Source organism: Sceloporus occidentalis, unplaced genomic scaffold, assembly GCF_023333645.1.
Source record: "Sceloporus occidentalis isolate IW3139 unplaced genomic scaffold, rSceOcc1.0.p SCAF_78, whole genome shotgun sequence".
Taxonomy (NCBI): domain Eukaryota; kingdom Metazoa; phylum Chordata; class Lepidosauria; order Squamata; family Phrynosomatidae; genus Sceloporus; species Sceloporus occidentalis.
In genome coordinates, this window is record NW_028317058.1 from 121,770 (window position 1) to 138,256 (window position 16,487).

The following is a 16,487-nucleotide window of genomic DNA, read 5'->3' on the forward strand; positions in this document are numbered from 1 at the left end:
GTTTTGATGGGGTAAAGTAAATTGGCCGGGTTCAAAGTTATCCCAACATGGGCACAGAGTAACCAGATGTCAAAATGAAAAGAATGCGCACCTCCTAAATGTGGCCTTTTAGCTCCAAACAACCAGACAAACCTATGCATAGTATCACTGTACTCAGATGTTGATGAACACATATTGGGGTGGTGTTTGTCAGTGACATATGACAAGGGCTGTAAATTCATACCTAAATACTATGTGCATGAAAAAAAACACACAAAAAAATTACTACCACAATATTTGACAAAGGCTGGCGACGATAGCATTAGTGCATTTAAAGAGTAACTTCACTAATTGGAATACCCTATTTCAAAAAAATATGGTTTGATGGGGTAAATTGAATTGGCCAGTTTCACATATGTTCTAAATAGGACATGGGGGCCAAGATGAACAATTCTAAATTGAGAAATGCAAAGCAAAGGCAAGTGAGGTTTTTGCTTAGTGTTTCTGGTGGATGTGTTCTGGAGACACAAGAAGGGTGAAGGAATGTCAGCTAAATATGAAAAAAATGCATACTTTAACAAGGTGCCTATGATCTGTCACTAAGCAGAGCTGTCCCAACAGTAAAGGCAAACAAGATGGCTGCTTAGGGCACATAGGGGAGAAATCATAATGTAGTTTGTTTAGGATGCCCTGAAACACCATGTCCTAGTAAGTGAGTGAGCTCTATGAACATTGGGCAAGTTATATCTATAGAACAGTCGTGAAATTCCAGTTTTCAAGAAACTCAGCCAGCATCTTAAAAGAAAATATACAGTGTTGATAATATGCATAAAATGATGAGACTTGTAGTTCCACAATACCTGGAGTGCTATCCATGACATGTCAATGTATGGTGATTGCCCTGTTGTCACACAAAGGGTTAACTAAATTGCCTAGTTAAATTTCTCATTGGAAATGTTTCCATTTGTTACATTTTGTAACCTAATAAGAATCAGTGCTTAAATATTTAGTTTGAACAGAGGCATGGGTACCATCCACATGTCACACACATGATTTCTTGGTAATAATTTACATTTTTTGAAGGTAATGTTAAGATATTAAAGTACTATTTAAGTATCTTCATTTTACAATAGCCCTTCATAGTAATTCGAAAGCTCAAGAGCCAAGTTTTTAATGATGGTAAGTGCGAGGAAAATGTCATGGGCATAGTCAAAAAATTAGAATCAGAATTGTTTAATAAGCTCGTGTGCAGCGTTAGAAGATGAAATCACCTACAAAAGTGAATAAGTCAATTAAAGCAGCTGCTCATTCTATACTAATTTTTTTCCGTTTCTCTTACAGATACATGAAATATAAAGCAGTAATGAGGTTAACCCAATCGAAATTTAACTTCCAAAAAGGAGTCTCTATATTCAAACTCACACTGATTTTGGCATAACATAGTTCTCCCTCTGGTACACCCCATGTTGCAGCATAAGAACCCCATCAGTAGATAGGCTTTTATATGTTAAATGAAAATGCACCCTACCCAGTTCATACTAAGACTAAAAGAAGGAACATTATTTTGTCTAACATTATCTTAAGATGATATTATGCAAAACTAGTCTCTACCTTTATTATTATTTTTAATATGGTCTTCAAAATCCTCAGGTGTAAGGAAAGGTAACCTCTAGCTGTCCATAGTTGTCATTTGAAGCACAGTTGTTTACACTAACAACACTAGGAAAACTGATTACCAAGCTACAGATACCAACTTTTTTGATCAGTTTGTCATAATCTTTCACAATAAAGAGGAAGTTGCAAGAGGGCACTTGTAATACTACAATTACAGAGCCACCGGAGCTCACAAGAGCCAAGGTACCCTGAGCTCACAGGTTTTGAACCATTGTCAAATGGCAAAAGGGAGACTAGGAGACTTGGTTGGCAAGGTTTCTCCATTACCATACCTATAAGGTTGTCACCTAAATAAAGCTAGAGAAAACCACCAAAACTTGGCCCAGCCAAGCATGTATCGAATAGTTGTTTTTTTGTGCATATTTGCAGGTTCTGACCAAACCTAAGTGATGAGCAGCCCCTGCGGCCACACAGGTGCGTCATCAATGGTGTCCAGAGAAGGCTTTAAATTGTACATTTAAAAAGTACAGTCCCACTGATTCAGCTCCTTGGTAAGCAATATAGCCATGAAAAATTAGATAGGACTCGCCAATCTTGGGGTACTTTGATGTAGTGGTGGGCTAAGCAATATATGACCATATAGTGTGACGGAATCCCCAATAGTTATGCCTTAGATCTGTGTTTTTTGAATGGTGTTCTCTGGCCATGCGTTGAATTCTTGCTTTGTTTTGTGGTCAAATAGCTAAACCTGATCTCTCTATATATATTGTGGCAGACTCAGGGATGTATCCAAGATCTTTTTTTACATTTTGATTTTACCACTAAAAGGTATGACTACAAGGGTTCCTAACTGATTGTTACAGGGTCACCGTACCCAAGGCTGGGTACCCTTGTTTGAGGGCTGAGGAATCACCAGTCAGTCCCTCATACGGATAGCACTCAGCTATCCACGGATCATCCAGACCACCATTCATACTAAGACTAAAAGAAGGAACATTATTTTGTCTAACATTATCTTAAGATGATATTATGCAAAACTAGTCTCTACCTTTATTATTATTTTTAATATGGTCTTCAAAATCCTCAGGTGTAAGGAAAGGTAACCTCTAGCTGTCCATAGTTGTCATTTGAAGCACAGTTGTTTACACTAACAACACTAGGAAAACTGATTACCAAGCTACAGATACCAACTTTTTTGATCAGTTTGTCATAATCTTTCACAATAAAGAGGAAGTTGCAAGAGGGCACTTGTAATACTACAATTACAGAGCCACCGGAGCTCACAAGAGCCAAGGTACCCTGAGCTCACAGGTTTTGAACCATTGTCAAATGGCAAAAGGGAGACTAGGAGACTTGGTTGGCAAGGTTTCTCCATTACCATACCTATAAGGTTGTCACCTAAATAAAGCTAGAGAAAACCACCAAAACTTGGCCCAGCCAAGCATGTATCGAATAGTTGTTTTTTTGTGCATATTTGCAGGTTCTGACCAAACCTAAGTGATGAGCAGCCCCTGCGGCCACACAGGTGCGTCATCAATGGTGTCCAGAGAAGGCTTTAAATTGTACATTTAAAAAGTACAGTCCCACTGATTCAGCTCCTTGGTAAGCAATATAGCCATGAAAAATTAGATAGGACTCGCCAATCTTGGGGTACTTTGATGTAGTGGTGGGCTAAGCAATATATGACCATATAGTGTGACGGAATCCCCAATAGTTATGCCTTAGATCTGTGTTTTTTGAATGGTGTTCTCTGGCCATGCGTTGAATTCTTGCTTTGTTTTGTGGTCAAATAGCTAAACCTGATCTCTCTATATATATTGTGGCAGACTCAGGGATGTATCCAAGATCTTTTTTTACATTTTGATTTTACCACTAAAAGGTATGACTACAAGGGTTCCTACCTGATTGTTACAGGGTCACCGTACCCAAGGCTGGGTACCCTTGTTTGAGGGCTGAGGAATCACCAGTCAGTCCCTCATACGGATAGCACTCAGCTATCCACGGATCATCCAGACCACCATTCGTAGTAAACCAAGAAGAACTCTCTTTATTACAAACACACAGAACTTATATACAATCTCAATGCAATGTGTACCAAACCCAACCCCCAATCCCATCAGCCACATCCCATCACAAATCCCATCAGTATACAGGGGATGTATCAGGTGAGGGGATTACAGAATACAATGGGTTCCCCCACCTGTGTTATCCCCCCTGTAGTGCGGGTGCCGTCTGGGCAGACAGGGCTGTGTTGGCTGATTAAGAGCCCCAGCCAGATTATAGGATCGTCTCTTTGAAGGCTGGAGCTGAAGCCACATCAGTCTCTGGGCCGGTCACACAATAAAACGTCTTATAAAATATTACCGGGTCACGGTATACGGAACCGGACACAAAAGTGCTCCGTGACCCGGCTAAACTTCATATGACACATGAGCCAGCTAGCCTGGCCCTGTCACACTGATGTTTCTTTTCATTTAACCCCTTGATGACAATTGCCGGTCCGGGCACGTCACGGAAATTCATGTCGATAACGACAAATGACGTGCCAGGACCGGCACGTCATTAAACGGGTGCAGAAAGCGATCTATTTTCGCTTTCTGCACCGAAACGGCGTTGCTGTAATGCCTCGACCTCGAGGCATTCAGCAACGCCATTATCGGCACAAAGGGGCCATCTCTGGCCCCTCCCCGGGGCGTCAACATCCGCCATACTTTGTATGGCGGCGGACGCCCGTTTTAAAAGCGTTTAGGAGGCGATCAACGATCGCCTCCTAAACTTAAATGGTGTCGCTGGAATGCCTCGATCAGGAGGCATCCAGCGACACCAAACACTTACCTTTGGATGGGCTGTGACCGCTCCGGAGAGCGGTCACAGCCGCAGCTGCCGGTGATCTTCGCCATCTGCAAGATGAAAATTCAATACAGAAACAATAAAGTCTAAAAAGTTCGCTAGACGGTCTCCAGACCCTCTAGAGAACTCTGGCTCCACTTGCAGGTTGAATATAGGTACTGCATTCAACCATGCAAGTCAATGGAGCTCAGCTTTCTAATCACAGTGTGATTAGAAAAAATAAATTAAAAATAAAATAAAATTAATAATAATTAGAAAAAAAATAGTAAAAAAACAGTAAAATGTAAAAATAATTTCCCACTGATGTCACTATCAGGGGAACCTTCAAGTTGAAAAAAAATGTTAAAAAAAAAAGGCAAAAAAAAAAATATATATATAAAAAATATATTTTTGTGAGCAAGTCCTAAAATTAGCATATTAGCTTAAAACAATTCTCGCATGGAAAGAGTTAAAATACTGGCATATTAAATGCCCATGGGGTGTCTACTTTTAAAAAATGTATGATTTGATGGGGTAAATTGAATTGGCCGGGTTCAACAAGGTCCCAATTAACACGGGGGGGAAGGATGGCCACACATCTAATTTCCAATTAGAAAAATGCACACGTACCAAATGTGGCCTTTTAGTTCCCCCCAAAAATGACAAACCCATGCATGTGGGGTATCACTGTACTCAGGAGATGTTGCTGAACACATATTGGGGTGTCGTGTGACAGCGGCATATACCAGGAGCTGTAAATTCATACATAAAGTAGGTGTGTGTGGGAAAAATACACACACAAAAATACTACTGCAAACTTTAAAAAAATGCTGGTGGTAAAATGTGTGCATGCAAAGAGTTAAAATACCAGCATTTAAAATACCCTGGGGTGTCTAGTTTTCAAAAATATATGGTTTTGTTGGGCATACTGAAATGGCCCGGCTCAAAGATGTACCAAATAGGGCACGGGCAGTGGATCCCCAAATGCCAAAGTTCAACATTGAAAAATGTGCATGCCCCAAATGTGGCTCTTTTGCCCCCGAACAGCCAGGCAAAATCATTCATGTGGGGTATCACTGCGCTCAGGAGATGTTGCTGAACACATATTGGGGTGTTTTGTGATAGTGACATATACGAGAACTTTTTAATTCATACCTGAAGTAAAATGTGTGTGACAAAACAAATGGAAAAAAATTACTACCATAAAGTTTGACAAAGGCTGATGGTAGAATAAGTGCTTGGAAAGGGTTAAAATACCAGCATTTGGAATACCCTGGGCTGTCTAGTTTTCAAAAATATATGACTTGATGGGGTAAATTGCATTGGCCGGCTTCAAAGATACCCGAAATGGCACATGGGGGGAAGAATTACCAGATTTGGAAAAAATGGCTTTGAAATAGCAAAACGGTACATGTACTTATTGCTCCATAACGTGCAGAAAAAAGCAAAAAAACATAAAAACATTGGGTATTTCTAAACTCAGGACAAATAGTAGAATCTATTTAGCAGGTTTTTTTATTACCTTTTATAGATGAGTAAAAGATTTTTCAACTAAAAGTTAGAAACAGTCATTTTTTTCAAAATTTTTCACCATATTTTATACTTTTTTTAATAGTAAATAATATGATACAATCAAAACAATGTCATCTAAAGAAAGCCCTTCTTGTCCTGAAAAAAACAATATCTAATGTGTGTGGGTTCAGTAAACGGGAAAGAAGAAAATTACAGCTAAACACGAGCAGCGCAGAAATGTTAAAACGGCCATTGTCACGAAGGGTACAAAAAGTAAAATCAGCCTTTGTCACGAAGGGGTTAAACATTGCATTGTTTTGAATGTTCTATTCAAAACAGTTCATATTTAACTATTTTTTATAAAGTAGCACATTTTAAATTATTTTATATTTACTGTTGAGTGGCTGGCATATATGTTGGGTATTGTTAGTTTATTTGAAAAAAGGTTAAGGTAATTTCTATAAGGAGATAAAAAGGGTGGGCATGAGACCTTCATCAAGATCATACACTCTGGTCTGATGTAAACATCAGACTTGACTTACAGTTGCCCAGAGACCCATTCCTTCCAAGTAATCTTTGTGATCCACACTGTAGAGGACTTGCGTTTTACTACAAGAGGTCAATGAGTGTTGACTGTTAGCAAAAAGCAGTACGTATTCTTCAAGCACAGCTCCCGTTCATCTTGTAATTATCATTGCAAAATTAAGGAAAATTAGTATACAATAGGCAGTTTGCCTCCTCATTACTCAATAGTGTCCAGCCAAGCCTCCTTTAAAGTTTGTAGCACTATTTTATAGAATGGGCACCTGTAGCCTTGGCTGTTCTCATTATTATTTGTCACCGCTGTGTCCCTGTTTACTAAATATGTACACACTACAAGCTCACTTAAGTCGAGTGTCATAAACAAACATTCATTACTGCTGACATTAAGAAATCATGATGAAAGGATGCCTTTCAGAGATCTCTTCTTTACTACTCAATAAATGGGTTTTACAGATACTGAGCTTTAGAGAAGAGATCATTCATATTTATGTATTCTAATTAAGAAATAAGAGGAAACTGTGTGAAAATGTAGATGAGAGCACCCTTTCTGCTTTCATTTGCAAACAGGGAAAAGAAAAAAAAGGGAAAAGAAAAAATGTCGGTGCGCTAAGCTAGTCTCAGGCTCAAATAATACAAATGTATAATACGAGGCCTACCAAACAGGTGTAAGCATGCTGCAAATACAGTGTGTTGGCTGTACAATGTATACAAAAAACAAAATACTGTCTGCGCTTCTCACCCTAATAAAGTTGGCAACAAATATATAAACATAATATAAATGAGAGGTTTTGGTTATATGAATTGGCCAAAGCATAATTAAGCTCACCCGCCACGTCAAGGCACACTCTCAATAGGGTGAGAACCTACTCTCACCTCCTACATAGTGGGCACACAAAGCACTGAGAGTAGGTTCTCACCCTATTGAGAGTGTGCCTTGACGTGGCGGGTGAGCTTAATTATGCTTTGGCCAATTCATATAACCAAAACCTCTCATTTATATTATGTTTATATATTTGTTGCCAACTTTATTAGGGTGAGAAGCGCAGACAGTATTTTGTTTTTTGTATACATTGTACTGCTTTCATTTGCTCCTGAATTATCTCTTTTGAAATAAGTGAGGTCCTATTAGACAACAACTCATCTCCATGACACAAGCAACATCTGTCACATTCTTGACCCATCTTCTTCCAGATCACTCAGCCATGTCTTTGTATTGTCATGCCTTTATTATCAGAACTTTCCACAGCTAACCCTCCATGGCAAAAGAAAGGGTTAAGGTCTCAATATGGCACACAATTCAGTATACACTTCTAATTAACATATATTTACTAGTGTTTTACAATTTCTTAAATACCTTTAATTTCTTTAAATATTTTGTTAACCATTTATGGCTTAGTCAGTGCATATTTTTAACAAATATTAATTTTATGTAAAATATAATCTTCAGAAGGTTTAAGTGCCATGGTAACCATAATCCATACCAGTATGGTAATCCATGTAGTTGTTAATTTATATTATCGTTTTTTCTAAACACATTTTAATAAAAATGTTATGTTTTAAAGAAAGTTCCCTCTTGCTAGCCTCATATTGAATAATTTGATTTAATAGGTTTTCAGATACAACTAGGTTTCACTGGCATTAAATAGCACATTTTAACTAGAAATTTTCTTTTAGAAACAGAATTTAATGAGAGAGAAGAAATATTTGGCCCCATCTAGTCTGCCCATTTTTCCTGATGTTAAAGACTCCAACATTAATCAGTCCTTGATCTTGATTCAGGAAAGCTTTATGCTTATCCCATACATGTTTTAATTCCCTCACTGTATTAGCCTCTTTGTATTTTACAGTATAATGGGGAGTTCAGTTATATATAGTGGTCCACAGACATGTTGATTGTGGTCCAATAATTATGGATACATAAGAAAAGAGGATCCTACTACCATGTAGATTACAGTCTATGATCATATATATAGTGTCCGTAAACTTTAACACAATTTAGCTCTTCAAATTTTAACATACGATTATTAAGTTCTGTTGGAACAATTACCCCCGATTATTAGTTTATCATCACAGGTAAACTTGGATGGTAATATATATATATATATATATATAAAGTCCAAAATTAACAATTGCACACCAATTACCACTTTTTTAGCCCGGTGCCAAGTAGCTGCAACAGCAAATCATAAAACATTCAAAAATAGTTACCGGCACTCCAGGGACTTCTTTAAATAATCATGATTATTTAAAGAAGTCCCTGGAGTGCCGGTAACTATTTTTGGATGTTTTATATATATAAATATATATATATATATATATAATGTACTATATATTGGATGCCATGCCATTATTATAACATTATTATAATTATGACACAATATTCATAGAATGTTCCGTGACAAGTACACAATGCTATCTCTAGATGGAAACTCCATTACCTATCGGCTGACACGGTGTGAAAGAGAGATGCAAGGTTAATACATAGAACAGAGGGATAAATTCCTTCCTAGATTATGCAAAGTAACAGACAGGTTATTACATTAAAGTGACAGTGCTGTCCTGTCTACAGACTGAACAAAAGATCCATTCTTTGATAAGGTTGCAATTGTTGGCACAATTTATTGTTTTAGTTTCTTGGATACAGGTTAATCCAAGAAGGGAAATTAAGCATATGGAGGCTTTACCATAACAGCAGTTTAGGTGGTTGCCTTGGGCTCTGAGCTGGTACGCGACATGGCCAAGATGTTAGCAAGCAGATGTATGGAGTTATTATATGGCTGATTCTCTAATACATAAGGCTGCCCTAAACATAACACAAGCATAACAACTGGGTTTGAGGTATTTGGTAAATAATTGTAAGATTAGATGGGTTGAATGGCTCCTTATTACAATAGCGTTCTAGATTACTATGTGTCATGATAAATACACAAGATGTATTTGCATACTTCTCAGCAATCCTATACACTTTGCTGTAATGTAGGCTTTATGTAATGCCAGTCAGCGATTTACCATTATCAGCTTTAATTCTACCCATTCTGGACCATTTATTCTTTAAAAATGTTTTTTTTTAGCTTACTATTGAAATGCCAGTTAGCAGAGTGACTTAATGCATTTAAAATACATTATACTGTTCACAACAAATGCTTATAGTTTTAGAATAAAAATAGGGAGTTTATAAAACTAAGTAAAATACAGACCTGTTCATAAATAACTATTGTTACAATTTTAATCCTGAATAAATCCTGAAAACGATCATTATATTACAGAAATCCTAACAAACCTTGGACCTTGAGTTAGTACACATTCTAACTTGGCTCCCTCTCCTGTTTAATGCTGAAAGGTACACACAACATGATGTCCACGTTTCCTTGCAACAATGCACAATTAGTAATGTAAACACAATGCAAATACACATGTACGACACCCCATTCATCATTATTTGCCTTTATTTATTCCTAAGGTTTTGACAGATTGATTAGAATTTCTACCAAAAAATAGATTGTTATACGGTCAAAATTTTATTGTTTTCCAAATAGGAACAGAATTTTCCACAAAGTAGAATTTGCCACAAGGTAGTCCTATTAACACTTCTTCATTTGTTAAGAACCTGCATTGATATAGATTGTTCTAGATGGTTAGCGATGCAACAGAGTATATCCTTGTTTATATTTTTTAATATTTTAAAAACATTGTTACTTTCTGGGACATCTGTATGCTGATAAACACGGTCAAACCTTGGTGCAATTTGACATTTTCATTCTATTTAAAAGTATCCCATTGTGGCTGAGGTTAGTGATGTGAAATGTGGGTGTGCATATGATTACCCTATTAGTATAGAGTGCGTGTGTGAATGGGGTAACCTACTCCCGAAGCCTTCTGCCGCTTTAAGAATTGTGGTTCAGTGTGAAAAGTGGCAACAGATGTATGAGATGTAAAACCTGAACTCCCAATCTAAAATGTGTCAATGAACCAAAAACGACACAGCATAAAATAAACCTAGATGGATTTCGCTACCTACATTTCTCTAGTTCTCTAGTCTGATGCACATCAATTAGTGTGAATAAGGTAAAAATACTAATTTCCCCTACTTCCTAAAGATAATGCGCCTGAACCTTTATTTAAGAACCATCAACAAGTAATAAATATTACCCACAAAAACAGACATCATGTTTAAAAGGTTTCTGCGATCAAAATGAAGAAACCACGTTGTTTCCCTATATTCCAGTAATGTGTTCTACTAAAGGGGTACATAAGCAGAAATGTCACCATTCTACTGATTTGTTTAATGATTTATGATATATCGTCGTTTTCTACAGCACAGTCCAGCCGAACATGACATCACTAGGAGTTAAGGTGAAAAAACGAGTGTGATAAAGTTTGAAATGTAGACTTATCTCCATAGCAACCTACCGGAATAACATCCTCAATGAATGAGCAGTTGCATTGGTTGCTATAGTGATAAGACCAAACTTTGCATCAGTCACATTTTATACATAACCTTATCTGGGGCGTTTTCTACCAGCACCAAAAATTTGATAAAACTTTACTGATGGCCCATACATGAAGTTTATATTTTAAGTATTCCTTTTTTTTTTTAAATGTTTAAACTCTGTTAGTTTTCTTAGAAACATGGTTGTTATCTCCTCTTCTAGGTTACAAGGACAAAAAAACATATGCTAGATTTGTACCAACACAAAGTATACATATACATGGCTGGGCAGAGTGTTTCTTCTATCACACAATAACATGCATAGGAGTGACATTAGGGTCTCTTAGACAGTTTTCTATAAGCCGGTCCACAACTGGATGCATAAATACATATGAGCTATGAGCGGTCACTATACTGACGACTAATTCTGTTAACATTTAGAATATGTAATCATTTATTTCCTTCAGCAATTATTAGACAAAATAACCCACCATGGGACATATTATTCCTTATACTTCGATACACTAGATTTTCATCCACCAGTCTCAATTCACATTTTTAACCCTTGACTATCAACCTATTATCCACCTGTCAGTCATTCAGAGGTTAATGCAGACGTTCCCCAGGGACATCAGTGCCATTGTCAGGTTCTCTACCTGATTGTTGCAATAACTCATTATAGAGTTTACCCCTTCTTTTCTGCCCCTCCAGCTTCATCAAGGATAATAAATAGACAATGCTTCTTTATGTGCGTATCTAAATGCAATTTAGGAAAATAAATAAATAAAATCAACTGTCATTAGCTTCCGTTTCACTTAGAGGAGGAGTAGGTCAAATAAGAAAAGTCGTCAATTAGAAATGAAGCCGGAACGACCTAATGATGTCGGATTTCACATTTTTTATATGCCTTAATGCAATTCATTATAAACCAAACTGACTTCAATAAGCTGCAGATATTAGCTTATCTAATACAGTTTTACTTCCTAGCTGCACCCTGACCTCTGGTGTAACTGGGCTGTCACCAGTCAGACCCACAGCCACTGGGGCTTCATTTGAACATTGAGTTGGGATGCGTATTTTTTTTCCTAGTCAGGTCTATGGTTGGCTTTTCTTTCCCTTGGTTGTGGATTATTAGTATTTTCCTGGTTTTCCAAACTAATAAGTGCCACTATCAGGCAGTTGGAAGCTCTCAGAGGCTGCAGATTTGCTGCTTGCTGACTTAATTGATATTGAACGAGCTGCTAGTAGACGGGAACAGGGCCACTGCTGGATAATTTGCAGTTTAATCAGCGTTTGTAATGAGAGCTGCTGATTAGGGCTGTTGGAAATAAAAGAGAGTTACAAGGAACGTCTGTCAGAGTCCGGTGATAATTCTGGACTAATTGTGGTGATTAGCGCAAACTGGATGACTTTGGGCTTTGCTAATGCAAAGAGAAACGTGCACAATTCAGCTAGAGACCCCTTGGGCATATGATCCTCCAGTATACACACTAGAAGAAACCACTGATCTTTACATAAACTCCTAAGGAGGGATGGAAAAACAGAAACACAGCTTGCATACGTTTTCATTGCTGCAGCCATACCTCGTTAAAACTTTCTTATACAGAGTATCTATTACATAGCTCTCCAGAGAGTTTCACGATCAGATAAACATATACAGGCCGGAACGCACTAAGACCCGACCGGCCAATTGATGTTATGTTACTGTATCAAACCCTTCAACAAAAGGCAAAGCACCATGACCACCATGGGCCACATTCTCCATAGGGCACCATAGGCAACATTTTTCTAGAGGAGGAAATGTGTGTAGGTGGGGCTTAGTGGTAGCCCCACCTCCTCCAACCAATGTACTCCGCCCATTTTGAAGCATGTTTTTCTTATTATCGTCACCAATCATTCACTGATGCCTGCAAGGCGCTACGAACACGGCCACGGATCTTTGTAACAGTGCTTTTATCAGTGGACCTCATACTATTTTATCCCACCAACATTTACAAAATATGTCAACGTCAACACTGAATAGGAATAATTATGCCTCATTCATCTACGGAAATATCAAAAGTATATATATATATATATATATATATATTTATTTATTTGTAAAATATATATAGTGTATATTATAAACACAAAAATGAACACACAACCTTTTTGTGAACTTAGACATTTTTTTGAAGCTTATGTATTAAAAGTGAAAGGTGCAAAGTCTCCTCTCCATAGCAACCGATGAAATGATGAATTTTAGCACCAGAATTGCATGATATACATAATCTCCATAATTGGGGGGATAAGTACCTAAAATGACTACATTTTGGGAGTCACTAAATGTAGAGGTTTGTTATTTTAAACCACATATTGTTCCTTCTGGTAGACTTTTTAAGGTTGCATCAATACTTCATGTTCTTTATAGGTTTAGGAATTTGCTATAGCGCCTCCCTTTGACTGATTTCCCAGACTGCCACCTAATTCTCTTTACAAATGAATCTGACAGCTGACTGAGCTAATGCATCTGATGCTCATTGCACGAGAAATCCTTTGGTTTTGTACCTTGTTAAGGTAGCACTAAACACGTACTAAATAATACCAATTTCCCATAGTATTAGTATTGTGGTTTAACAGCTTAATTATTGGCATAATGCTCTGATGTTCACTTTTATTTCTGTTTCCCAAGACCTGCTATCTTCTGGCACTGGAAAACACAGCAATTCATTTGGCTTCATATTATACGATGGTAGATTAATTGCATTTAAAAGCAGTCTACGGGCATATTAAGACAGCATATGCAATATACACGATATGTCCTATATATATATATACACAGTACAGATATAATATAATATATATACAAAACACTGCGCCTATAAATTTATGGGTTGCAAGAACATTATACATTGTATCAAAAAACAAGTATACAAGGTTTAGTATAAATCAACACGTATATATTTCATAGTATATGTCTACATTAGTATACAATATATTTAATTGCTAAATACATTGTAAGTGTCTGTATTTGGAAGGTGTTTATCAATATACACCATACATTGGACACACTTCCCAAATTCTTATATTTTATCTGGAAACATTATTTCTACCTCTTTTTTTTCTGATCTAACGTGTCAAGGTTCTTATTGTGACCCTAAATAGAATATATATCTGTACCATTGAATTAACCTCAGAGAACAGATGTACATTCATGTAACCCCTTCACTGCTAGTATAATAAATTGCAAACAGCGCTGGTAAGGTAAGGGTTACATTTAAATATCAATCCCTGCCGACGTTTCCTTGTGGTGGGAAGAAATACATCTAAATGTGTATTCGGGAAGCTTAGCTTTTTTGAATGCAATATTTTAATGTTTTCTTACAGGAAAACTAAATGTATTCTGAATTCTTCTTAAATACCGGTAAATAGTTAACCTAAATAAAATTGAACGTCACCGATTACCTGATAATCCTAACACATCCGCTTGCTTTTAACATTACTGTGAATCATGCATTTCGGGTTATTTTTTGTCCCTGTTTCTGATAGAAAAATGTCAGCGATTTACCCTTCCCCAAACTTTATAGCATCTCGCTGTTTAAGGATTTCTATAATGAATACATGGCTGGAGATTATGGAATAATCACCGCCACCTTTACAAGTATAATATACAGAATCAAATACCATCAGATGATCTAAATGAAAGATGCTGCTATATTAAAAATGACGGTATTTGTAATATCTTCTATCAAATTACTTTATTGTTAAAAAAAAAAAAAACATTTAAATGTTCTGCAAAGTGCAAATTTCCTAATAACCTATGTGTGACCTAGAATTGAAATGGAATGGTATTTGTGTGATTTAATTGATAATTTAGTATCTGTGTCATACCTCCCAGTCCATTAGATGCGGAAATCTCACCTGTTTAAGCCGGGCAGCACATTGGCCTCAGTGGTGAGTGCCTGATTATACAGCACAGCTGTTAATTTAACAAACGACCCTTACAGATGACTTGATGGACATGGCTCGGTATATGCATGCTGTAGCTAAGAGAATGCGCTGTATTCCTTCAGACGCCTTCCAGCTCTCTGCAGAATGAGAAATGGAAAATTAGTGGAGGTGTGTGAAGGAAGGGAGCAAAGCAATTAGTGGTTTCTGAAAGGGAAGAGATGGGGAGACCAGTGCCAGGGGCTGAATGGGTACGAGGGCAGCCGCAGCAGCAGCAGCAGCAGGCACTGATCATGGCACCCCCTTGAAATCGAGTAACAGCTCCTTGCAGCCGCTCTGCCGTGGATATCTCAATTCCCTTCTCCCCCACATCCAAAAGAGTATAGCTGGAAATATGACAGTTTAGGTGAAAGACATTTCCAATCTAAGGCTGTCATTTTATTCAATTCCTCCAGCCCCAGATCACCAGCAGGAGCTCACATATCTTCTTCTGTTACATCTTCTTTTCAGTGCACAGCCCCTGCCAGAAAAGTGTTTGCCTTATTTAAAGCATCGCAAATCCCCATCTAAACAACACTGATACACTGCTAGAAAGACAGCATGTCACTTTAAATAAGGCCACAATATCAAGTCTTGTCTATCTATCGATCTCTCTATCTATCTATGAAAAAAAAATAATATATATATATATACCTACATATATATAAATATATATACCTATTTATTTACATAGGTCAACGTATATATGTGTGATATTTTAGATGCTTTACATGTCGTATAGCATTTTAATTGGAAATCCAATGGTCCTTAACTAGGCATTATCAATAAACGGAAATTGTATTCCTGTTTTTTCTTTTCTTATGTTAGCATACAAATCGTAATATGTAGATACATTCCCCGGTATAATGCAATATAAATTCCTTTATGTGATGGGAATTACATTGAGCTGGAACAATCGCTAGAATCATTTTTTTGGATTGATGGAAAATGACAGTATATTTAGACAAATCTCTTCCATATCGCTTTGCTTCTCCATGCACAATCTCATTGTACGTAACATATATTTTTTTTTTTGCTATTATTTTTTTAGTGTTATTATTACTGTGTTGGGTATTTGTTTTATTCATTTGCCGGTGTAGTGTTCAGTATAGATACTTGTATATTTGTAGAATTAGTCAGGGACTCTGCACCATAATAGTCTCTTCCCATGCCTCTTCGCCTTTGCATACCCTTACCATTGCCGGCCCCAGCCTAGCTCTGTCTGTTCCCTGTCAATAGGGAATGATGGATTGGAGCCTGTAGATTAGCTGTGGGGCCCGGGCACCTGCAACCTCATCCCCGGGACCTGTAGCCTTAGCAAAGCCACCAGTTCTGTGCCAGATTAGCCCCATCCATTCGGTGTCAATGGCTGTCTTGTTGAGAAAATCAGTGAGTAAACACGGCTGACAGAGAGGGGGCCCAGCTGATTACTCATACAAATAGACTGCAAACTCCTCCAGGACAGGCGGCTTCCAGAGATGGCTTTCTTCAATTGACAGGGTTGCTTCTCCAGGATCCTGTGTCCTGCTGTTCCTACTTTGTCCTCCATCAATCACACAATTGTGTCCGGGATGTTTTATAGAGTCTCTTAATATCCTTGCCTTCATCTCTATTC